Genomic DNA, 25743 nt, shown 5'->3' on the forward strand with positions numbered 1-25743 from the left:
AGCCGTCATTTGAGCCCCTGGATCCAGTCGTGCCTGAAGCTGTATTTGCCACCCCTTGACTTTACAGCCATTTGAGCCAACAGTAGTCCCTCCTTAATTTTTTAAAAATTGATTGAATACTTTTATTATTGTTATTGTTATTATTATTATTATTATTTTTTTTTTTACGTAAGTCAGTTTGAGTTTCTGTTAATTGCAACGCAAAGAATTCTGACTAGTACAACCGGTTATTTTATTGAAACTCCCGTACTCGGAGGAACACGTTTGCCAAGTTTTACGGTGCATTTTCAGATATTTGTTTCCCCAAAGTTCTGTCATGATGTTTTGGGATTTCTCCTCTTTTCTCTATACTCTTCCCCTCAAGGATTCTTTCTATCTCAGCGTTGGAACTATGATAGGTCACCCATGCTCCTCAGCATCAGCAACCTATTTGGGAGTCAGAAACATACTTCACTCACATTTTCCAAAAGCAGTTGTCTTTTAGGTGGAAGAATTCACGACGTACAACTGGAAAGATACGGAGGTTTCCCATCTTATAATATCGCAGTCCTCAGCTTGTGAACGGGTGTACATTTTAGCAGGGAAACAACAGAAGGTGCTTAGGCTCCCAGGCCAGCCCACAAGACCAAATTCACCCCGTAGCGTAGGTGAACAATAGTGTTATCCCTGATTATCCCATAGGATCAGTCACCACTGATGGGGTTATATAGGGATAGTTCATTCAACATTCTACCCGGAGAGAGAGTAAAATCTGTTTCCCACCTGTATTCCTACCGTCTCTCACCCCCGACTGCCGGATACCTCGGCAAGGCTTCTACTAAAATTCTGGGACCTACCATTTCAGCGGGGTCCCCTGCAACTACCATTTATATGAAGAGACTCTTTGGTCTAACCCAGATCATCTTCACTGGCTTGCAAAATTCAATATATACAGAATTGAACTCACTCCTTCCTCCCCAAACTGTCACTCATATTCCCTAACGTGGTGGGACAGCTACTGGCCCAGTTGCTGAGGACAGAACCCAAGGAGTCATTTAAGACACACATCCCCTCTTAGTTACTTGCTATCGTCAACCAGTCGCTGTGTCCTACACGTTCTCACCTCAGATGCTCATTACTCCGTTCCTTTTTCTCCACCCCTCTAGTCACCTTCGTCATTAGGCCTTCGTAAGTTCTCATTGGGGGCTTTCGCCTCGGAAATGGTCTTGCTGCTTTTTCTGGGCTCCCTTAGTCTCAATTCCACGCTTCGGCCCGGGAGAGTGTTCTTCAATAGGAGTCTGGTCAGATTGTGGCCTGCTGACATCCTCCGTGGCCCCTCACAGGATTTAGGCTTAGGTTCACAGGCCTTGTCTTAGCACACAGGACTCCATGTGATCTGGTTCTTGACAACTTCCCTTTTGCTTTAGCCATTTGGGGAGTGGCCACATTCATTCTTTCTATAAACATTTTTCCAGTGCCAGGGACTGTCCTTTCTTGGCACTGGGAATACAGCGGTGAACAGAAACAAAATCCCTGACCTCATGGAGCTCATTTTTTAAAAAATATTTTATTTATTTTTGAGAGAAAGAGAGCAGGCGTGAGCGGGGTACGGGGAGGGGCAGAGAGAGAGGGAGACCCAGAATCCGAGCTGTCAGCACAGAGCCCGATGCAGGGCTCGAACCCATAGTCTGTGAAATCATGACCTGAGCTTAACCGAGTCAGCTACCCAGGCGCCCGGCATGGGGCTTCATTTTAATTGGGGATGGTGTGTGTCAGAGGCAGTAAGTACGATGGAGAGAAAGCAAGAAAGGAGTAGAGAGTGACAGGTGAGGGCGGCATAATTTTAAAGAGGGCCTTCAAGGAATAGCTCAGTGAGGAGGCAGTGCTTGAACCTTGACTTGAAGAAGGTGAGGGAGCAAGCCATGTAGATATCTAGTGGAAGATGCTGTAAGTGCAAGGGCCCTGGGGTGATTTCAAGGATCGGTAAGAAGGCTAGCATAGCTGGAACAGAACGGGAGAGTGAGAGGGAGTGGGTTCAGGCGGATCACATTGGGTCTCGTAGACCCTTCATTGTAGCTACTTTGTTATCCTGAGTGAGATGGAAAACCACTGGATTGCCCTGATCCTAAGAGCAATGTGCTCTGAACTTATGTCTTAAAAATGAATGATTTGTTCCCTAGAATGTGTCACAACTCCTCCTCCATCCTGACTGTGATTGACATTGTTCTCCCTGCTGGCAACAGCCCTCCTCACGTCTTCATTTCTCTGAGTCACCTCTTCATCGGGACCTTCCCTTACCCTGAAGGTTGACGTAGGTGCATCTCTCGGTCCTCATAGCCCCGTCATTATACGTGTTTACGGATTGAGGAAGTGAATGAGTAAAGGTGCAAATCCGGTGGAAAGTGAAGAGTGCCACGGATGCCAGGGGGAGGCAGAGAAGCAGACGCTCCTCTTAATAACTAACATTTCCCGAGCTCGCTATCTGCCGAGCGTTACGCTAAGTGCGTCCCACGGATCGTGTCGTTTAGTGCTCTTCTGCTATTGATGCTGTTTCGAAACCCATTTCACAAGGAGGACACTGATCACGGAGAGGTGAAGTGACTTATCTCAGGTCCTATACCCAACAAGGGATGGAGATGGGACTTGAACCAGGCAGTCAGGGTCCAGTGGGACTTCATACCCGGATAAGGGGAAGTAATTCATTTCCCTGTGGGTTTGCTTTCTGGAAGATCGCTGAGCCACATAAAAACTACAGAAAGCGGGTCTGGACAACCGAACTGCTACAAAAGTCCAGGACAGGCAGTATATCCAGCTTATTCTGGGTGGCACCTTGTTGCTTTTCTGAGACAGCATCTGCACAAGTCAAGGTAGAAAGAAGTGTTCTCACCAGAGGCAGTGGGAGAACTAGGTGGAGCCTTTAAGAGCAGGGCTTTGTGTCAGGTAGACCTGGGGGTGGCTCCAGCCGCCCCCCCCCCCCCAGTTGTCACCTGTGGGACTTGGGGAAGTAGCTAAGATACCCTGGACTCAGCTCCCTCATCTGTAGAATGGGAATGTGATTATTTGTACGGATTACATTTGATGAGTCTGATAAAGATCCTCCAGTCCCCAGCTCATGGCTCTTCATGTGTTTTCTCTAGTTCTCCTGTCTCACAGCAAGACAGCCAGCAGACCCAGCCCTAGCAGCCAGCCTGCCCCATCTTTTTTTTTTTAATTTTTTTAAATGTTTATTTATTTTTGAAGGAGAGAGAGACAGAGTGTGAGTGGGGGAGGGGCAGAGAGCGAGGGAGACAGAGAATCTGAAGCAGGCTCCAGGCTCTGAGCTAATGCAGGGTTCGATCCTACAACCCTGGGATCGTGACCGGAGCGGAAATCAAGAGCCAGACCCTCAACCGACTGAGCCACCCAGGTGCCTCTTCTAAACTATCGTTTTAATGGAAAGAAAGGAGTATCTACTGGGGGTTCACGCAGAACGTCACAAAAACGTAGAGAGGTGGCCTTGGGATAACTGAGGCACGGTGATGTTATGTGATGTGCTCCTACTCACATACGGGATTGAGGCAGAGCTAAGCCGGGGTCCTGGAGTTGTCTGACCCTGGGACCAAATCGTTTCCTGCCTGCCCAGTGGCATCAGATAGAGGAGGCTCCTGCTGGACCGATGAGCGAGGCTGCCCCAGGGGCTAACGCTGTCAGACAAGTACTTTGATTAGCTTCTCCAGTGGCCAGTGATACAAACCCACTATCAACTGGCTTACGTTAAGAAAAAAAATGTCCTAGAAGGGACACTGGGATATTTGACATAAGAAAAAACGAACAGTTAGAATCTGGGCAGGCTGCAAGCAGGATCTGTTGAGTCATTGAGATGCCACAGAGCTGTCTCTTGTCTCGTTCCCAGGTCACATATTCCCACCTCTATTTGCTGGTTGGTATGTATGCTTCGTACTTTTTCAAGAGACTGGCTCTGTCTGCTTTTACAATCCCGGCGGACCCTGAACTCCCAAGTTACAGGTCTAGCATCCAAACAGCTTCCCATATTCCCTAGCATCTATCCCTAATATCCTCAGCTCCAAAGAGAGAAGAGATCTGTCCCAAGCTGAACCTGTGTCCACACTGACCCACTGAACTATGCTGCGAACCAGGGCCAAGTAGGCAAGTCAATTTGACTGAAGTCCAAAAGGGAAAAGGTAGTTCTCAGAGAAGAGGGTGGGTCAGGGGCTCTTGGGTCAGTTATGCTAGAAAAAAGTTCTAAGGAAAATAAATGACAATGAACTGATCATGAATACGAACACCTAAAATATTTTTTTAAAAGCAAAATTTTAAGGAATATGAACACCTTTATATGATTTAGCATTTTTCTTTATACAGGTAAGCTGCTCGTAATGAAATTGAATCTAACCCTAATTGTACTACTAGGACTCAAAAGAAGGATACGTTTTTAAACCTGAAATTCTACAAGATTGCAATCAGCTCCTGTGGTTTGAACTTGAGAGAGTCTACAAAGTCAATAGTCTTTACAGGGGACTGTCATCCTAGTTCCCGAAAAGCCTCTGATGCCTCCTTTCATTTCTTTCACTTCTAAATTTTCTATTTTTTTTTTTTTTTACTGTTTATTTATTTTTGAGACAGAGAGAGAGAGAGAGGGAGACACAGAGCGCAAGTTGGGGAGGGCAGAGAGAGAGGGAGACACGGAATCTGAAGCAGGCTCCAGGCTCTGAGCTGTCAGCACAGAGCCCGTCCCAGAGGCAAGAACTCACGAACTGCAAGATCAGACCTGCTTCCTAATTTTCTAATTACCCTTAGTACCCATAGCTTCCTGCCTTCTCTGAGACTTCTTTCCAAGAAGTGATTCCTCACTAATCAAGTTTCCTTTTTCAGCAGATCGGCCTAAGCCGGAAAAGGAAGAGAGGCATGTTTCCGTAATCTCGATGCCTTTCTTCCTAAAATTCCACTGCCTCTACTGAACACCAAGTATTTATTTATTATTTATTATTTTATTTATTTTTATTTATTATTGAGCACCTGTGAGGTGCCACGACTTGCAACGGAGGCAGGTTCTAGTGGCTGCTGTTTTATTATCTTGCTGCCCTGATAACAGATCTTCTTAAAGGACAGAGTCGCATTTTCTCAGGCTTTCTAGAGAACATACTAAAAATTAGCCGGGGCGCCTGGGTGGTTCAGTCGGTTAAGCGTCTGACTCTTGGTTTTCGGCTCAGGTCATGATCTCGTGGTTTCATGAGTTTGAGCCCCGAGTGGGGCTCTGCAGCACAGAACCTGCTTGGGATTCTCTCTCTCTCTCTCTCTCTCTCTGTTCCCCGTCACCCCCCTCACCTGCACTGTTTCTGTCTCTCTCAAAATAAATAAATACATTTAAAAAATATTTAAGCTAGGTTATACATGGATATCTCCAAATATGGATCTGGAAAATTCAAAATGAGTTGAAGATTTAATACAGGTTGCTTCCCCCCCACCCCCTTTTAAAGCATATACCAGAATTTCTTCAGCTTACATGTTTTCAGTACTCTTGGACTGACGACATGGTTTATACAGCAGGTTATGAGTCCGAAAGTATGTTGTTCCCTCTCATAAGCTAACTTGTAATTGAACCTTAGCTGAAGTGTGTACCAAACTAACACTTCCTGTTAAGGATGTTGACAAGTAGTAACGCATTCTTTGATTGAGCCAGCTGAGACGGTTTTGGGGGGAGAGACGGCTGGGGTCTGAGATGCGCCTGCTTCCTGTTTGTGTGTTTGATCCTGGAGCAAAGGCCAGCCTTCAGGACAGCTGCTGGAGCACCCCAATCCACGTTTGTTCATGAGTTTCTTTTGGTCAGGAGACGAACACCATGAACTCTCCCAGTCTCCTTGCTGAGAGGGGAAGGATGCTGCAAAACCTGGCTTGTTGCCAAACCTCCTGGAAATGTCTATTTACCGTGCTTTGCAGAGAGATGTCGATGATTGAATAATGATGCTTGAGTTCTTGACTGCAGCCTGTGGGGGATGCCTCTCTCGTTTGCCACCTGAAAAGCTGCACTTACCAAAATTGCTTATAATGCCTCTCTTTTAGGAGTTCCTATTAGGAACCCCTTCAGGAAAATTCGTGCATGCATTCATTCGTTTCTGTCTCCTCATGGCCCGTTTGAGCAAACCTGTTCTACCGAAGCGCAACGACCCTGCCTACCAGAAAAGACAACTCATAAATTTGGATGGCTAAGACGAGCTGATCACCTGGGATGAACCCAGTGGCATGCTGGGAGATGTTTGACAGACAGCTTGCTAAAAAAAAAATTAAAAGCTCTGATTTGTAGTGTTTGCCGATGTCCCTGGTGTAAATACGGTCTCCGTGGCTGAGTTCGAGCCACCAATGTGATGCCACTTGAAGGCGGATCTGGTGGGAAGTTGTGTGCCATGGCCCCCGTGGGTCCTATGAGCTGGCTGTGTGTGCGCTACACCCAGATGTTCACACCCCTGCTGCTGATCTTCTTTTCCTCCTCCCCTTCCCCTCCCCCTCCTTCTTTTCTGACCTCTTAACCCCAGCATTTGCTTTCTTCTCCCTTCCTTGTTCCTGGTTTGAACTCTTAACCTGTTCTGCAGCCCTGACTCAGTTCTCACCTCTGGCTCCTTTGGATTTCTTGTGTGTGATGTTCTCTTTCCAGCCCGTGGGGCTCTCCCTCCTCCTGCCCGGCTGCCGCTTTGGCACTTGCCATTTCAGGACTCGTGGACAGAAACTCCTTCCCAAAGGCTCCACTCTGGGAAGCCAAGTCCCTGCTCTCATTCCCAAGGCAGACAGGCTGCGGCTCCCGCAACACAAGCTGGGGGTGGTGGCGAGGGCAACATTCACAACGGACAGCACGGCCATTATCAAGCGAGGGGACTGCGTCAAGGGCACGCCCAAATTCGGATCTCCACCCTGCCGCTTCTTCTTGTATTATCCTGGGCATGGCACTCATCTTGCTGTTTCTGGCTTCTCATCTTTAGCACAGAGGGCCTCATTGGGCTAGTCCTTGATGGAACAGATTTATATTTATAAAGTGCTTAGAATAGCGCCAATCACCCAGTATGTGTCGTGCAAATGGTTGTTAAATAAATGAGACCCATTCCACAAATATTTACTGGGTACCTAGTTTGGGCCAAGTGCATGTAGGAGGCATTGTGGGCACTTTGGAGACCGAAACGGTTTCTTCTCTTCGCTGTTCCCAGTGTAGCTCAGGGAGGGGACGTAACGTGTATGCACAAATTGCCTTGATGGAAAGAAGAGAGGAAAATAACAATTATTGAGAATTATGTGGTAGATATTGTGATAGGGACTTAACGTCCATTATTTTACTTAATATAATTTGGTTATTATGTAAGAGATATCATCTTTATAACATTTACATTAAAAAATTGTTAGAAAGACCATGGGGCCCCTGGGTGGCTCAGTCGGTGAAGTGCCCACTTCAGCTCAGGTCACCATCTCACAGTTCGTGGGTTTGAGCCCCCCCGTCAGGCTCTGTGCTGACAGCTCAGAGCCTGAAGCCTGCTTCAGATTCTGGGTCTCCCTCTCTCTCTACTCCTCCCCTGCTCACGCTCTGTCTCTCTCTGTCTCTCAAAAATGAGTAAATGTTAACATATTTTTAAAAATTATTAGAAAGACCAAACATTTAAAATCATTTGCCTGCATCTTTTTCATGGATTATCAACAGTTCCTTTTGATTATACAGTTTCTTTTTTCCTGATGGGGCATTCATGTTTTTAAATGAATTTTTCCTTTTATTATGGATATTTCAAACATACACGAGATAGACGCAATGATATAACGAACTCCTAGGTACCTGTCATCCAACCTCAATCATTATCAACCGATGGATGATAATTGTTTTGATTTGTTCATATCCCTGCTCACTTCCCCCATCTAAGTTATGAAAAAGGGAAATTCCAGACATCCTATCATTCCACCGGCACCGTTCTCATTTTACAGGTGAGCAAAGGGAAGCTTAGAGACTTCAGATGATTTGGTGAAGGTCACACAGCTAATAAGTGGCAAAGCCGGGACCCAAACCTTGGTCTGTTTTACTCCAAAGCTTTTAACTGGAATGCTAAAATTTAAGAGAGGCTACAAGAGCTCAAGGGAGGGAAGAAAATGGGAGTTTAGCAGGGAATCCGAGACGGCTTTGCAAAGAAATGGCACTTTAGGCCATAAAGTGGAGGTAGAGACTTTTAAGAGAAATGAAGAGCTTACATTAAGGCACAGAGGAAAGCGATTGTGCGTTGGGCAGTGGGTTTGAAGAGTATTGTTATTTAATGCGTGGCAAGCAGGTTAACTTGATCAGAATCCTCCAAGGGGAGGGCCTTGTTTAAAATGCTGATTGCTGGGACCCCACCTTGAGGGAGGGACTGACTGTGGTTTGAGGCGTCCAGATCTATTTTTAAGAAGCTTCCCTGGAGTGTCTGATGTGCTCTGCAGTTTGAGGACCACATGGCCGCATTAGGCGCATTAGGCAGGACCAGCAGGACTCTGGAGATAATCACTCAGCAATTTGGCTTTGGTTTTCCACTGTCTGTTCAAATCCATTCCATAGCCCTGAGGGAAACCCCAGAGAAGCCCCACGAAGTTCCAGGTCATTGTTAATCAGGTCTCCACTCATCTCAAGCCGAAGAAAAGTTTTATTTCAGCAAATACATCCCATGCAATACTTCAAATTCAGCCAAAAGATTTTTGCAAGGAGGGTGAAAGCCTAGGCCATGCTTGGGCTGGCAGTCTACATTGGGGAAGCAGAAAGCAGGGATCTTTTTCTCCCCCTGGTTCAGACTTCTCCTCTTGTCCCACTCATCAGATTGCTTCCAAATTTTCCAGGGCAGCAGTGGAACGAGGGAGAGTGTCAGGTATAGAAAAAAATGCTTTCTTTTACTTTAGCACTGCTCTCTGGAGAGTCAACTATTTTGGTTTTGCAGATTCCTAAATTGGTCTTCGTATGTGTTTGTCCTGTTATTCAGCTTTGATGCCGAGTTTTTAATTTTAGCAAGCCATTATTTAAATTTCCAAGAGTTCTGCTTATTTTTATGGTTGGCAGCCTAATTTTGATTTAAGAATGTGACATCGACTTAAATAGCTCTTAGTACATTCATTAACTATACTTACGTCCGAGTTCTCTTTGGATTCCCGTGTTAACTTTACTTCATTTGGTGTTAGTTTCTCTTTTACTCAGCCTCCTACCTCTCTTTCATGCTGTTTGCCTCAACTGTTTGGTTGTCTGGATTGATCAGTGTGGGTCTTCCAGTGCAACTGAAAATCACTGGCTCAGGCAGTGAAAGTGGATTATGATCACAGGGGATTTGTCATGGGAATACATAAGGACAACTGAGTTTTCCTGAAAGAATGCAGAAGATGCTTGCATTGTGGGCAAGGGGACTCCTTATCTATTGGGCCATCTGGAAGCGCCTGGAGGCACTGATTTGCTTCTCGCTCAAGCCCTCATCCTTCCTCATGGGATCCACCTGTGGCAGACCCCCTACTGCATAAAGAGGAATGTTCTTTTACCCGGAGAATCAATAATGCAAGGATGATTCAATATTAGGTTATCTAAATTACCATGTTAATAAATCAAGGGAGAAAAACCATACAATTTAGACAAATGCAAAAACACATTTAGTAAATTTCAAAGTCCAATGCTGATATTAAACATTTGGTTACATTACAAAAATGGACATGTACCCAACACGACAAAATATGTAAAATTCACGCACCTTTATACACATAGCAAAAAAAGTCGTTTTTCTTCACAGTAAAACATGAAAGGGAAGGGAAAAAAAATGACACCTACAGTCACCACTATTAATATCTTTTTAGGTGATAAATGTTATATATAAAATTTAAAAATAACAGAAACATACAGTGGAAATTGAAGGTCCCTCCTCCCATCATATCATGCTCAGGAAATAACGGATATGAGTATTTTGATGACTTTTCCCCAAATTTTACTGTCTTTAGCAAATACTAAGACTCATAATGTTTTTCAGATGGATTACAAAATAGGATCAAAGAAGCAGCCAACGCACTTAGACAGGAGTGTAGAGTAGCATGATAGTTTCAATTCAGGACACGAAGCTGTTGTTGTTTTTAAATTCAAATCTATTTTTTTTGAAGTTTTTGTTTTAATTCCAGTTAGTTAACATACAGTATGACCTTCGTCTCAGGTGTACTGTTTAGAGATTCAACACGGTCATACACTGGGTGTTCATCACAGCAGGTGCACTCCTTAATCCCTAGCATTGGTTTCACCCATCTCCCCACCACCTCCCTTCTCAGAACCGTCAGTTTGTTCTCTATAGTTAACATTCTGTTTCCCTCTCTCTCTCTCTCTCTCTCTCACTCTCTCTCTTACCACCCTCCCCCCACCCCCCCGGCCAACGTTGTTATTTACAGATGTTTCAATTATTTATTGATGTGTAACAAACCACACCAAGACTCTGTGGCTTAAGATAACAACCCTTTTATTTGCTCAAGATTCTGCCAGTTGGAGTGGTTCTTTCTCCTCTCTCTTTCCATGTGGTCCCTCCAGCAGGGGAACCAGACTTCTTACAGGGTAGATCCAGACTCACAAAAGCACAACAGTAGAACCTTCTAGGCCTCCTTAATTCTTGGCACAGTGGAGTGCCATCTCCACTGCAGTCCATTGATTAAAAGGAAGTCACAGGCCCAGTGCAGAATCAATGGCAAGGGACTACACAAGAATGTGAATACCAAGAGGCGTGGTTTGTTGGGACCACAGTTTAACAGACTGCCACCGCAGATGATACGCTTTTGGTTATAGACAACCCAAAAGAATCAACTGGAAGGTAATTAGTAAGAATAGGAGAGCTCAGTGAAATGACCGGCAACAGAGCAGTTAACAACAATTATACACCTGGGGGGGCCCCCGAGTGGCTCAGTCAGTTGGGCGTCCGATTTCAGCTCAGGTCATGATCTCACGGTCCATGAGTTTGAGCCCCGCGTCGGGCTCTGTGCTGACAGCTCAGAGCCTGGAGCCTGCTTCCGATTCTGTGTCTCCCTCTCTCTCTGCCCCTCCCCCACTCACACTCTGTCTCACTCTCTCTCTCGAAAATAAATACACATTTAAAAAAAATTTTTAAAAAGCAATTATATACCTAAGCAATGTTGCAAAGTTTAATAAAATCAGAGATAGTATTTACCATGAAAAGTTTACCATAGTTATTTTTCATGAACATTTATTTAGCCACTACCACATAATGAGTATTATGCCAGGCTCTGGCGATATAGAGGGACACAGAATAGACACAGATTTAACCCTCATGAAACTTACAGTCTAGAGAATTGGACATACATTAAACAAAGTCGCAGAGGTAGGAGAGAACTGGTGCATTAGTTAGCTATTGCTGTGATGAATGCTGTGTAACAAATAGCTCCCAGGTCTTAGTGGCCTAAAAAAATAAATACCTATTGTTCTGCTCAAGAGTGTCTATCGCTGGTGAATGCTAGTTTTGCATACAGGGTGGGCTCAGGTCTGTTCCACTCATGTCTCCATGTGAGACCAACAGCTAATTAGAGTGCTCTCCTGCCAGATGACAGAAAGCCAAGCCAAACTGTGCCTGTCCATTTAAAGCCTCTGTTTGCACTGTTTACTTACATTGTGTTGGCTAAAGCAAATCACATGGCCGATTCCAGTAGCAATGAGACTAAGATGTCTAATTCTGTTACAGGGAGGAAGTGAAGAAATAGACATGATGACCTAATCAACCACCATCAGTAATTTCAAAAACCGAGGTAAGTCCACTGGGGCTTGGGTGTCATGAATGAGGACAGTGGTGGGATATTTAAGGTTGAAGTGATTGATGGTACAGGCCAGATCATTTACAGCCCTGTTGGCCTTGCTAAGGACGTTGAATTGCATCTAAGTGTAATGCAAGGCCACTGGGGTTTTCAAGCATGAGAGTGATTTACCTTTTAAAAAAATGCTGCTGTGTAAAGAATGGAAGAAGAAGAGAGAACATAAAATAGTTATCGCGTTATTGTAATGAGTTAAGATGGTGGCTTGGCGTGGACAAGGAGACTGATAGTGTAGATGAGGAGAGGTCAAGGCGTTGAGATATGGTATTCTTAGATTTGGTCAGGAGTTGGACGTGAGGTCGAAGGAGAACTCAGGAATGACTCAGGTGCTGGACAACGGCACCAGGTGAATACAGGTGCCCCAATAGCACCGGGGAGGATCTGGCAAAGGAACAGAATGTGACGAGGTAGATTAAAAGTTCAGTTTTGGAAATACTGAATTCCATATTCTTGTGAGACAATAGCCATAAATATCTAGGGATAAACTTAACAAGCATTGTGAAGGATCTATATGAATAAAACTATAAACCTCTATTGAGAGCCATAAAAGAAGATTTGAATCAATGGAGTGTCAAACCTTGCACTTGAATAGGAAGACTCAAAATTGTAGAGATGTCAATTTTCACTAGATAAATCTATAAATTCAATGCAATTTCAATCAAAATTTCAATAGCATTTTTTTTTTTCAGAACTGGTAGTGATTACCAGGGACATTCTCTAGAAGAAGAGTAATGAGAAGTAACCTTCTCCATTATATATTAAAATACATTATCAAACAACAAAATTTATAACGACAGAACATAGACCGAGGGGGTGCACTGATAGCTCGATGGCATGGAATAAAGTGTGGAAATACGGATCCCAGAACGGATGAGGATTTAGCATGTTACCAGGATAGCATACCCAGGTGGTGAGAGAAGAGACTCTTCAGTAAGTGGCTTAAAGGCAACTGGATAGCTGTTTGGACAGAAAAAGAGACAAGGCAGCATTCATGAAGCTCTACTTTTCTCTTTTTCTCTGCTGTGTACTATTCTATTTCAGTATAGCATGGGTTAGTAAGTTATATTCCTATCGATGTGCTTTTAGGCTCTTCCTTTTTGTTATAAACAATAACGTGAAGAGATAATTCTTATATAGCATCTTGGGACAAATGTGTGAATTGTTCTCTAGTGCAGATGCAGAGATGTGAAATTGCTGGTTCAGAATGCACGTACTTTTTTTTTTTTTTTAATGTATGTTCTCGGGTTGGAGCCCCCAACCCGGGGCTTGAACTCAAGACCCTGAGATCAAGACCTGAGCTGAGATCAAGAGTTGGACACTTAACCGACTGAGTCACCCAGGCACGCCTACTCCCCCCCAACTCCTTACTATTATTATTATTTAAGCTTAATTTTTTTAATGTTTATTTATTTTTGAGAGAGAGAAAGAGTGCAAGCGGGGAGGGGGGCAGAGAGAGAGGGAGACACAGAATCCAAAGCAGGCTCCAGGCTCTGAGCTGTCAGCACAGAGCCCGACGCGGGGCTGAACTCACAGACCGTGAGATCGTGACCTGAGCTGAAGTTGGACACTTAACCGACTGAGCCACCCAGGTGCTCTGTTATTATTATTTTTTTATTAAGGACTGCTTCATTTCCATTTTGAAATCCCAGACGAACTCCAGCAACAGGGGACAAGAAAACAGGCATGAAATAAGCTCAAATAAAATGGATGGATCATGTTAATAAAAATAAAAGCAGAAATAAATGAAACAAACAAAGAACAATAGTTGAGATGATCAATAAAACCCAAAGCTGGAGTTTCTGAAAGAATGATACGCACATACCAACTTCCTGCACGTATGATGAAGGCAAAGAGAGAAGACACACGTGATATGATGCAGGACGAGAGGGCACGGACACAGAGGAGATTCTTAAAATTAGGAGACTTCTTCGTGCAGCATCCTAGCTGAAGTCAGAGAGTGAGGTAAGAACCGCAAATAAGGAAAGTTGCCGGAGAAATTCTTTCGTAAGCTGGGCTGATGTTGGAGGTAGATATGCTCTTGCAAAAATCTAACGATTTTTCTTCGGCTTTGAATCCCATCGTTATTTTTTTGGTTCATGGCCGACTTATATGAAAAATGTCTTTAAACTATTGAATTACCCTCAGAGCGAGATGCTCAAAGGTAGAAACGGACTGACTGCGTGGATAGCAGCTCGTGTGAGGCATAACTTCTTTAACTGGAATAACAAGAGGAATTATCCACGTGGTTTAAATTGTTAGGCTCCCTTTTCCCTTCTTTTCTTTGAAAAGATTTTTTAAAAGATGTAATAGAGCATACATAGCAAATTCACATAATAAATGTATGAATGATATGATCCAGCCATATAACTTCATGCCAATCCATTTGAAAACCTAGATAAAATGGACACAAATGTCAAGGAAATTATAAGTTACCAAAAATTGGTCCAAGAAAGCCAATAGAAAACACATACAAAAAATAAAAATGGTGGTTAAAGGCCCATCTACCAATATGCCCCTCCCTCCCTATCACCCAATACTCAAGCCTTTTGTAGTTGTAAGTCAAGTTCTACCAAATCTCGGAGGGGAGCTCGCTCACATCTTATATTTCAGAGCTTAGAAAAACACAGGGACCCACCAATCTTATTTTGTAAGGCTAGTTTATTTCTGATTTCAAGACAAGAAACTACAATTACAGGCTAATCTCACTTATGAATGTAGAGGCCAGAAGTCTAAATAATACCAGATAATTGAATCTAGTCGGGTATTAAAAGAATAATAGATCTTGATCAAGTAGGATTTATCTGAGAAATTCAAGTTGGGGAATCAATGGAGATATCAATGTACCTTACTGTATTTAGGGATTAAAGGGGGGAAACCATTCCATGGGTACTGGGGAGATGGTTGCTACAATGCAACATCCTTTCTAGATAGAAATAGAAATAGTCATAAAGGGTATCTACCATAAATATACAGCAAATATTTTTTTATTGAAGTGTAAGTGACACGCGATGTTACATTAGTACAACATTGTGACTTGACAACTGTATACATTATGCTATGGGGCTACCATCTGTTCCCATGCAATGCTGTTACAATACCATCGACTATATTCCCTGAGCTAATATACAGCAAATGTTACACTTAATGGTGAATCTTTAGAAACATTGTCATTAAAGTAAGAAGCAACACACGGATGCCTGCTTTAACTACCAATGATTACAATGCTACTGAGGGCCTACCCAAGGCAACAGGATGAAATAAATGTGAGGAGATAATTACTGGACAGGAATATAGAATTTACAGAATGGCATTAACTGAAACGTGAGCACAAAGTTCTCTCTGCTCTCTTTGCTGTCAGTGACACTTAAAAAACAAACACACAAACCCAAACCACATAAGGAGCATAATGTATTTCCTCTTCTGTAACTCGATTATATACATGGCATATCTCTGTATGGGCACACATACATTAGGTGAATTAATGCAGTTTGTTTAAGTAGGTCCCTACTGATGAATGTTGATTTCTTCCAGTTTGCAGGGTGGGGGGGGGAGGGGGGGGAGGAATATTGTAAACACTTCTTTGCCTTTGAGTCATTGTATTTGAGGGTTAGATGTCTAGATCTTGAATTGCTAGATTAAAAACAGCCCAGATGTCTTTCAGCAAGTGAATGGGTAAGCAGATTCTGGTTTGCTTTGCATTCCAAGCCATGGAATACACCCCAGCGGTAAAAAGGAACAGGATACAGGGGCGCCTGGGTGGCTCAGTTGGTTAAGTGTCCGCCTCGGCTCTGGTCATGATCCTTGCAGTTCATGAGTTTGAGCCCCGCGCTGACAGCGCGGAGCCTGGAGCCTGCTTCAGATTCTGCGTTTCCCTATCTCTCTGCCCCTCCCCTGCTCACACTCCGTCTCTCTCTCTCCCTCAGAATAAATAAACATTAAACAATTTTTTAATGAGAAAAATTTAAAAATTAAAAAAAATGAATAGACTACACAACTGGGAAGAAACTAAGGAATTATGTTGGGTGAAAAAAGCCAATCCCAAAAGGTTACATGCTATGTAATTCCCTTTATATATAACGTTTGTAAGTGACACAATTTAGAAATGGAAGACAGCCCAGTGATTGCCAGGGGATGGGGTGGGATAGGATGTGGAGAGTCATGGGGAGAGGTAGGGCGGGTCAAAAAAGGCAACAGAGATGATCCTTGTGGTGATGGAACTGTGCAGTGTATCTTCATTGTGGTGGTGAATCCTAATGGGGATAGGTGAGTCCAAATGTGAAATTGTATAGCACTAAACACACACACACACACACACACACACACGTACAAGTAAGAAGGGAAATCTCAACCTCAATGCCGATATCCCGACTGTGATACTGGACTCTAGTTTTGCAAAATATTATCACTGGGGATACTGGGGTAAAGAGTACACGGGATCTCTTTGTATTCTTTTGTGTGAATCTACAATTACCTTTAAGTATATATTAAAAAATTTTAAAAACACATCGAGTTAAAAAAGGGTATACATAATGTTCAATTTTTATTTTTGGCAAGTTGCCCTCCTGAAATGTGCTTCGGTGTGTACTCTTAATGCTGATAGGGCATATGGGAGAGTCTATGTTCCTCCAAATTTAAGCAACAAAGAGATACTACTTTTGGCATGTCAAACTGGAAGGAATTAAGAGTGATATGTATCCCGCTGTTAGCCAGAGTGTGGAAATAGTTACTCTTCAATGTCATTAGTGTGTGCTGTATGTTGGGGTCCCCAGGAAGCAGATTCTGAGGCAGAGTCATGGGTAAGGGCTTTTTTAGAGCACGTTACTGGGACCCACCAGAAGGACAGGTGGAAAGCAGAATTGGGCACAGGGAGAAATTGAGCTAAGACGCAGTCTCAGCTGGGGCGCCTGGGTGGCTCAATCGGTTAAGCATCCAACGTCGGCTCAGGTATTGATCTCACGGTCCGTGAGTTCGAGCCCCACGTCTGGCTCCGTGCTGACAGCTCAGAGCCTGGAGCTTGCTTTGGATTCTGTCTCCCTCTCTCTCTGCCCCTCCTCCACTTTTATTCTTTCTCTCTTTCAAAAAACAAATTAACATTAAAAAAAAATTTTAAAAAGAGACCTCAGCTGACCCTACAGATAGTCTTGATGCGTGGATGACCCTTCCGAGTGTGTGGGTCAGTTATTGGATGCACCCATTGTGCCAGGACTAGGGTGGCTTATGACAGATACTGACTGATGTCAAGCGGATGAGCATTTTGTCCCCTAAAGTGTATAATGCTTTGTCCGTGGTGGATGCTCTGTAATGAATAGGAATATACCAGCCTCTGTGTACTTCCAATATGCACCTACCTTTTCTCTGATGTATCAATCACTCTCCATTTAGGCCAGGCCATTCTCTTTGCTCATTGGGTTTACATATATTTACACCTCAGTTCCCTTCTCTTTCCTCCCAAAATAGATGACCAGATGCACCGGTTTGTATTTTTTTGCTGTGCAGACATTGAAATTTTTTTATGAGGTCAATTTATTTATCTGTATGGCCTCTGGATTTTGTGCCACAGTTGGAAAGATTTCCCATTCTGAATTTATTTTAAAATCCATCTTTGTTTCAAGTAATTTTTTTTTTTACTTAAAATTTTTTTGTCCTTTTGAGATTTGTTATGATATAAAAGATGAACAGAGGATCTAGAAGAAGTATTCACTCAAAAGGCTAGCCAGCGGTCTCGACACCATTTACTTAATAATTTATAACTTAACCACCAAACTGAAATGTTACCTTATCATATACTGAATTCTCTGATGAAGCTGATGAATAATTTCTTAAATCTTCTTAATACTAAGCTGTCTTTGCATTTCTGAAATGAATCCTACTTGCTCCTGATTTATTATTCTTTTATGTTTTGTTGAATCCTATTCACTAATATTTTATCTAGGAATTTTGCATCTATTTTCAACCATGAAAATGGCCACTCCTTTTTATTTGACTGTGCTGTAGTCTGACTGTTTTGTATAGCAAAAAAGGATTTGGAACTCTTGATTCTAGGCTTAGCCCCCAGGATAAGCTGAAAGTACACCTGTTTACAGTGTGTGTGTGTGTGTGTGTGTGTGTGTGTGTGTGTGTTTCCTAGAAGGAAACTCTCCAAGTGGTCACTGAGGATTGAGAAGTGGGCTAACACACCCAGTTAACCAATGTCCCCAAGAAGAGAAGGGAGTCCTTACATCGGGAGGGCAAACACTATGTTAGGCATCTACTGCTGCATAACAAACTACTACAAACTTAGCAGCTTAACACACATACACGTTTCTTACCGGTTCTGTGGGTCAAGAGTCTGGGCATAGCTCAGCTGGTCTTCTGTCTGGGGTCTCACAAGGCTGCGATCAAGTCATCAGCCACGGCTTGCTTCTTATTAGAGGCTGGACTGTGGAAGGTTCTGTTCCCAGGTCCCTGAGGTTGTTGCCAGAATTCATTTCCTTGTGGCGGTGGGATTTATGACAGCTTGTTTCTTCAAACCCAGTAATGGAGAGAGAGGAGAAAGACCCCGAGTCTGCTAGCATGAAAGAGTCTTAACATTATGTGACATCGTCAGGGGAGCCATCACCTTGTCATATCCTATTGGGTGGAAGTCAGTCACCACACCCAGTGGGATAGGGTAATGAAAAGACCTGAATGCCAAGAGGCAGGGACCATGGGAACCACCTTGAAGTCTACCATGCCACCACGTGTCACTGCCCTACCTCTAGCCTGCAAAATCACCCAAGGGAGAGCTTTTATGATCAAAACCTGAATTTGCCGCCAGGTAACTAGAGATCTTACCTGAGCTGAAGAAATTTAGTCTACCTGCCAAATATTTTCCTTCAAAACCCTCGCCTGCAAAATACAAGGGGAAAAAAACCCACCAGACACGTGAGAAAAACCAACATCGCAAGAGAGGTATCGAAACCACCAAACAGTGAAACTAACTTCTGAGAAAGGATTAAAGAGGGAAGGAAGAAAAGATTGGCCTTAGTAGGAGTTCCTCAGAGAGATTCAGGAATCTCTCAGAACCATAGAAAGCCACCAAGAAAAAAAATGGGAAATCAGAGGCCCTGAAATTTTAAAGTAGGATTGTAAGACAAAACTCGAGTCAATAAGAGGGCTGAAGACTGAATTAGAAAACCGGAAGTAAGGGACTCTTGCAGAACATGGAATAAAGGATCCAGAAGTGCAAAGCATAAGAGACAGATTAAAAGGGAAGATGGTCCTTACAGTCACACAGTGTATTGACTAGCTGTTCTAAAAGGGGATAGAGAATGAAAGGGGGGGCAGATAACAGAAGCAGTAGAACAGCATCTCCCAGAGCTGAAGACAGATGTACAGAGTGCTGAGCAGGGTCGATAATAACAATAAAAACCCACTAGGATACATTAGGTGAACTTTAGTACCCCAAAGATAAAGAGAACATTCTTGAAACTTCCAGAAGGGAAGAAACGAGATTTCCAATAGAGAAAAGAGAATTAGATTAGCATCAGACTTCTCGGATCCTCAGAGAAAATAGAATTCGAAATTCTGAGAAACTCGTGTTGAACCTGAAATTCTGCATTTGAACTATCAGTCAGGTGTGGGGAGAGTAAAGACATTTGTCCTCTCTACAGATATTTAGGAGTTTTATCATTGAGAGTCCTTCTCTGAAAGCATTATTTCAGAATGTACTTCAGCAAAAATGAAAATGGACATTCAAAGAGAAAGGAAGATCTGGGACCTGAAAAAGGCACAGTGATAACACAACAAACATTTAAGGGTACAAATTTTGATGGGTAATGCAAACAGGGCAACAATTTAGAGTAAAAACCCCAGATGCTTTCCACACGGGGAGTGGGATTGGAGAGCTGGGGGGACAAATGAAAGCTAAGGGTGTCATCAGAAGGAGGGTATAAACATTGATTAACTATCCCTGTGGAGAGAAAAATAAAGTTTAAACTTGTATCTAAGTATTCTCTATATATTTGGAGATATATAGATATAGGCACTCTACAAGTAGAAAAGTTGAGCAAAGAAAACTTCATCAATCCCACAAAAGTTAGAGGAGGGAAAGGGGGAAAAATTAAGACAGACAACCGTAGAAAACATGAAATACAGTGGAGAAAATAAACTCAAGTATTAGCATTTCGATTCAATGTAAATGAAATGAAGGGGTGTGTGTGTGTAGATTGTTCGAGTTATTGTACAACTGCTCTTTTATTTGTGTGATTAAAAAATCTTTTTTTGGTGGGGCGCCTGGGTGGCTCAGTCGGTTGAGCGTCTGACTTTGGCTCAGGTCATGATCTTGCAGTTTGTGGGTTCGAGCCCCGCGTCGGGCTCTGTGCTGACAGCTCAGAGCCTGGAGCCTGCTTCGGATTCTGTGTCTCCCTCTCTCTCTGCCCCTCCCCTGCTCATGCTCTGTCTCTCTCTGTCTCAAAAATAAATAAAATAGTTTAAAAAAATTTTTTTTAAATCTTTTTTTGAATATAGGGAATAAGCCCTGTTCCTGATCTTGAAGAATTTATCAGTGTAGCTGGGGAATAGGCAGGTACCCACCTGTAATGCAAACCAAGACAGAAAGTAGGGAGAGAGGCTGTGTACTGTGTTGGATGAACACAAAACTCAGCCTTAAAGGTGATAAAACAGGGGATGCTTTTCAATAGAGATGTCCCCAAGCACCTTCTCTCATCACACTCTGACAGGTCCCCCTCTCTGTCAGGTGGTGGGGAGGGAAGAATCAGGAGGCACTGGGTAAGACTGACAGTGTCAGCCACGTGCCTCCATTTCAAAGCAATGGAATGTTTTCAATCAGAAAGAAAAATGGAAAAAACAAAACATAAACAACTCGACTTTTCTTATTTCATCCCAACTGGGTTGTCTGTCCCTTTGCCGTTGCTATGACAACAGCAGCAGTCCTTTCTCTTCATTTAGATCTCTTTCCAAATTGAGAACAATGAATGTAAGAGATCAGAAAGTGGGAAAAGCGAGTAGGCATTCAAGGCATTAGTATTATTTACCCTGGAGAAGAGAATGCTAAGAAGTAGCAATTATATTGTTCTGGGCTATTAAAGGTTACTACTACATAGGTAGTTCTCTGCTTGGGTTCAAGATAAAATCAGATTTATTTGCATTGGAGGGAAATAGCTTTTTGGAGAAAAAGTCCCTGGTAGAAAGTTCCGCGGGACTGCTTTTCCTATCCCAGGGTAGATGGTTGAGGAGGCAGTGGGATTTCACATCTTGCAGTGAGGTCACCTTCCCCAGGAAAGTTCTTACTCAGTGAAACAATGTATCATAACAACGGCAAACAACAAACACACAGAACTGACTCTAAGTGTTTTTATGTTTAAATATAGAATACCACTCTAAGTGTTTTGTGCTTATTATTTCAATCTTTGCACCAATCCTAGGAGAAAGAGACCTTTATTTTTCCCATTTTATAGACAAGGAAACAGAGGGTTAGAAAGTGTAGCGTCCTGCCCAAGGTCACACCGCTGATGAATGGCAAAGCTGGGATTTGAACTCAGGAAGGCTGTATTCTTTTTTTTTTTTTTAATAAATGTTTATTTATTTTGAGCGAGAGACAGAGAGAGAATGAGAGAGAGTGCACAAGCAGGGGAGGGGCAGAGGGAGGGGCGGGGGAGACAGGGAATCCCAAGCAGGCTCCATCCATGCTGCCAGCACAGAGGCCGATGCAGGACTCGAACCCATGAACCATGAGATCATGACCTGAGCTGAAACCAAGAGTTGGATGCTTAACCCACCGAGCCACCCACACGCCCCAAGAAGCCTGTATTCTTAACCAGAGATAGATAATCTGTCCTGTGACAGATTGCCATTCTCTTGAAACAGATCCAGTTGCCCTGGGGCCTGGGAAAGAATCCGTGTCCAGCCCTAGCAGATGTGAGTTAGCTCTAGTCTTACGGGGCCACTCATTGGGTCCTACAACAACCACTTATTGACTGCCTACTATATGCAGTACTTAGGTAGTCACTGGGGAAAGAGTGGAGAGCAAGATGGATGAAGTCTTACAGGGCTTACAGTCCAGGAAAAGACCACAACATAGAACCAAACAAATGAAGGAGATAATTTCAGGTACTAATGCATGCTATGAAGGAAATAAAACTGGGCAATGAGACAGAGGTTAAAGGATGGGTGGGCTGCTTGGGCAGGATGGTTGGGAAGGTCTTTCTGAGGAGGTGACGGCTTGAATTGAGACCCGGTTGATGGGAAAGGAGCCGGCCATGTGGAGATCTGGGAGGAGGACCCTCCAGGCAAAGGAGCGGCAAATGTAAATTTGGGAACAAGCAGGACCGTGGGGAACGAGGGTAGGGCAAGTGTTGGAGGTTGGGGGGTGGCCTCAGATGGGTTGGATTGACGGGCAAGGTCACCGTTCGGGGTGCGGGTATACTACCGGCATTTAGGCATCCTACGGTGCACAGGACAGCCCCCCGCCGAGAGAATTCTCCAGCCCCAAATGTCCGTGGTTGCGAAACCCTGATCTCTGCGTACGGGACTATAGCCTTAGAGGCCAAGGAAAGGAGACTGAATTTTATTCTAAGTGAAAGAGAATCCATCAGATGACTTGAAGCAGTGGAATGTCTTGACGGGATTTGCATTTCAGAAGATTAACTGTGACTGCTGAATGGAAAATGCATTGTAGGGAGATCAAGAGTAAAAGCTGAGATTTTTGGATTAGCAGCCGTAAGTAATGGAGGTGGTGGCTTGGTTTAGGGGAGTAGCAGAGGGTAAGAGAGGCAGAGGTGACCAGGCTCACTGATGGGCTGGAAGTGGAGCTTGGATGAGAGAGAGGAATCAGGCATCATCCTCAGGTTGTGCACAACCTGAACAACTGGGCAGTGGATGCTGGCGCTGCATAATTATATGGAGAGGAAGGAGGTTGGTGATAAACCGGAGACACTAGACAGGCTAGGTGTGACAAACCTGTTGGCTATACGGGGGGAGATGTCACATAGGCTGTTGGAAATATAGTTACATAAGCGACTTAGGTCACTAAAGTTTCCTCCTTTAGAAAATGAGCAATGGTCCTAAACTCCTATGATCCTGGAGCGATACAGCCTGGACAGGGGGGATTGGATTTGATGGACTTTGGTAGCATCATCCAAGTCTACATCTCCCTGAATTTCCTCCTCGGGATACTGCTATGCAAACAGACAACACATGAGGAAATTAGTCCTATTTTGCAGAAACTAAATTATGCGGCCTAACAACTAATCCTCCTAAGGAGCCAGAGTAAGTTGGTAGTTGAATCATCACCTGGGAGCATCCCAAAAACCAGGTGTGGGATCTCCCCGGCAGCCAAGGGAGGTTAATAGAAATAAAATTGCACCATGCCACGAAAGTGGCTGTTTTCATCGGCTGAACCTCCAAGGAGGGGACAGAACCTCGGACGATTGTAACCTGTGATTCTCACCAATGTCTTTCCCAGCAGCCCAGAGGCTCTGTATCTCCTCCCAGATTCACTGTGATCTTTCCAACAAGGTTTGGAAAGACCGGAAGCAGGTACAATGCCGTGTTTTAAATTTGTAGCTGTTCCTTTGGTATCTATATCCACGGGCTGAAAAGGGGCTCATTCTTTTGAGGTAACCCGGAGCCAAATGAGCTGAAACATTTTCTGGTTTGTTTTTGTGGAGAAAATGAAATGACATGAGCGGAAAAGAAGAAGGCTGGGCGTTAAGTTCCCTTTATTTGTATTGTTACTGGGGGTGGGTGGGGGCAGCAGGGTCCCAAGGAACCCACCCCGCCCTCTGCTCGCGTTGAGTGGCTTTCCCCGGCTGTGATGAGGTAACGCCCAGGGGAAATAATCTGACTGTGTTACTGGTAATTAAATGGAGAATGTCGAGTCTCCCAGAGGACCACTGCTTATTGGAGAAGCAGAGAGCAATCTCTGCTTGCAGCCCCTCACTGGTGGAAAAGTAAAATGAGCCTTGTTTTGATGAAGTGTCCTAGAGCTAGGGGAACCTCCCGCGAAGGGCACGGTCTCCAAGACGTGCAGAATGTGTTGTATGGAACCATAAGGTAAGGCAAAAAAGAAAAAAAGAATCTTGGCAGTTAGTTTTGGGAGGGGGGGCTGGATATTAACGTGGATAAGTAATTTCTCAAAGGCTTGACACATGCCAAGTTCAGGAATATGGATGTGATGTTGAAATAAGAGTCTTCGGAAACTATTTTGGGCTTCTGGGCCATACAGTTTCTGTACAAGTACCCAACTCTGCCTTTGAAGCGTGGAAGCAGCCACAGACCTATGTGACCGAGTGAGTGTGGCTGTGTCTTGATAGATCTTTCTCTACAGAAACAAATGGAAGATAGGATTTGGCCTGTGAGCCATAGCTTGCCAACCTCTGGTTTAGAGAATGGTTCTTATACCTTACTGTATACTGTGTAGGGGGTTTACGATAATACTGATGCGTGACCGCCCCTCCAGACGTTCTGAGGGTGGTCTGGAGTGGGCCTGGACATCAGTACTTAAAAAAAAAAACTCATCAGATAATTTATTGTGCAGCTAGGGATTAGAATCAATGGTTTTAGAGTTGTGGCTTGCACTTGGTCACACAATGGAGTTGTGTGTGTGTGTGTGTGTGTGTGTGTGTGTGTGTGTGTGAAGAATACATCTTTATAGATACTGACTTAATCGGTCTGGATATGGTTTAGGGATCAGATTTTTTAAAAAAGCTTCCCAGGTGATGCACTTGTGAAACCAGAGTTGAGAACTACTAGTCTAGAAGGCAAACGGGCAGTTTCCATACAGCGTGATAATTGTCCAACAGGAATAATTTTAGCAAGTGAATTGTTTATTTACTCATTGAATAAGCACTTACACAGTTTTGCTCTGTGCTAACCAAGGGTCTGAGGCATTTATAGATATTAACCCATTTAATTTTTACAACATTCTCTAGGGTAAGTACTATTTATATCCCATTCTATAGTTGAGGGGACTGAGGCACAGAGAATTTAATTGGGAACAGAAGGCATGAAGGTATTTTAGGAATGGCTCCCAGGAAAAGGTGATGTCTGAGTGGAGACCTGAAGGGCATGTTCAAGAGGGCCCGGTAAGTGCGGGGTGAGACGGGGCATAGAATGAGCAGTGCTTCCCGGGGCGGGGGTCTGTGCCGAGGTCTGGGGGCGAGTGACGGCACGCAGCTTGGCGTCTTCTGTAAATAGCAAGTAAATTGTGTGGATGGGGGGTGTCGAGTGTGTTCTTTTCTTGGAGACTTCGAGAGTTTTCTTTTTTTTAAATTTAATCTTTTTTTTTTTTTTTTTTTTTTTTTTGAGAAAGAGCACTAGCAGAAGAGGGGCAGAGGGAGAGGGAGAGAGAGCATCCATGCTGGGCACGGAGCCTGACATGGGGTTTGATCCCACAACTGTGAGATCATCACCTGAGCCAAGATCAAAAGTCGGATGCTTAATCGACTGAGCCCCTCAAGAGTTTTCTTTAAATGCAAGATGAATGCCTAGACTCAGCAATCCGTTATGGTGCTCTTAAAAATTTGCTGAGAGTGTTGCTCTCCTGCGCAGTGTTTTTAACACACACACACGCGCGCGCACACACACACACACATACACGCACACACACGCACACACATACACGCACACACATACACGCACGCACACACACACACACACACACACACACTAAGAACAAAAGACCAAAACAAAGGGACATAAGGAAACTCTTGAGAGTGACAAGTATGTCTATTGCCTTGATTGCAGTGATGGCTTCGTGGGTGTATACATATGTCCAAAACCATCACACTGTATTCGTTAAATATGTGCAGTGTTTTGTACATCAATTATACTTCAAGAAAGCTGTTTTCAGAAAAGAGTTTTCAGTGAAGTTGGGGGGAGGGGAATGAAGTTGTTTTTAAGGAGTGAATGAAAGGGAATGACATGGGAGGTGAGACTGGAGATAATCCTCGCTAGGACCTTGAA

At 43.7% G+C, this 25743-nt stretch overlaps 1 long non-coding RNA gene and 1 other non-coding gene across 5 annotated transcripts in view; both read left to right on the top strand.

Annotated features, from left to right (window-relative positions):
- Window positions 1–25743, top strand: part of LOC113596708 (uncharacterized) — a 128472-nt gene that overhangs the window by 21294 nt on the left and 81435 nt on the right. For all 4 annotated transcript variants that reach the window (XR_008294464.1, XR_003417509.2, XR_008294463.1 and 1 more), the window contains 2 exons: window positions 11673–11736; window positions 13449–13761. This is a non-coding gene — a long non-coding RNA (uncharacterized LOC113596708). The remainder of the gene's footprint in view (window positions 1–11672; window positions 11737–13448; window positions 13762–25743) is intronic.
- On the top strand, window positions 20051–20135 carry TRNAQ-UUG (transfer RNA glutamine (anticodon UUG)). The gene has a single exon. It is a non-coding gene; the product is annotated as a tRNA-Gln (tRNA).

Source organism: Acinonyx jubatus, chromosome E3 (assembly GCF_027475565.1).
Source record: "Acinonyx jubatus isolate Ajub_Pintada_27869175 chromosome E3, VMU_Ajub_asm_v1.0, whole genome shotgun sequence".
Taxonomy (NCBI): Eukaryota; Metazoa; Chordata; class Mammalia; order Carnivora; family Felidae; genus Acinonyx; species Acinonyx jubatus.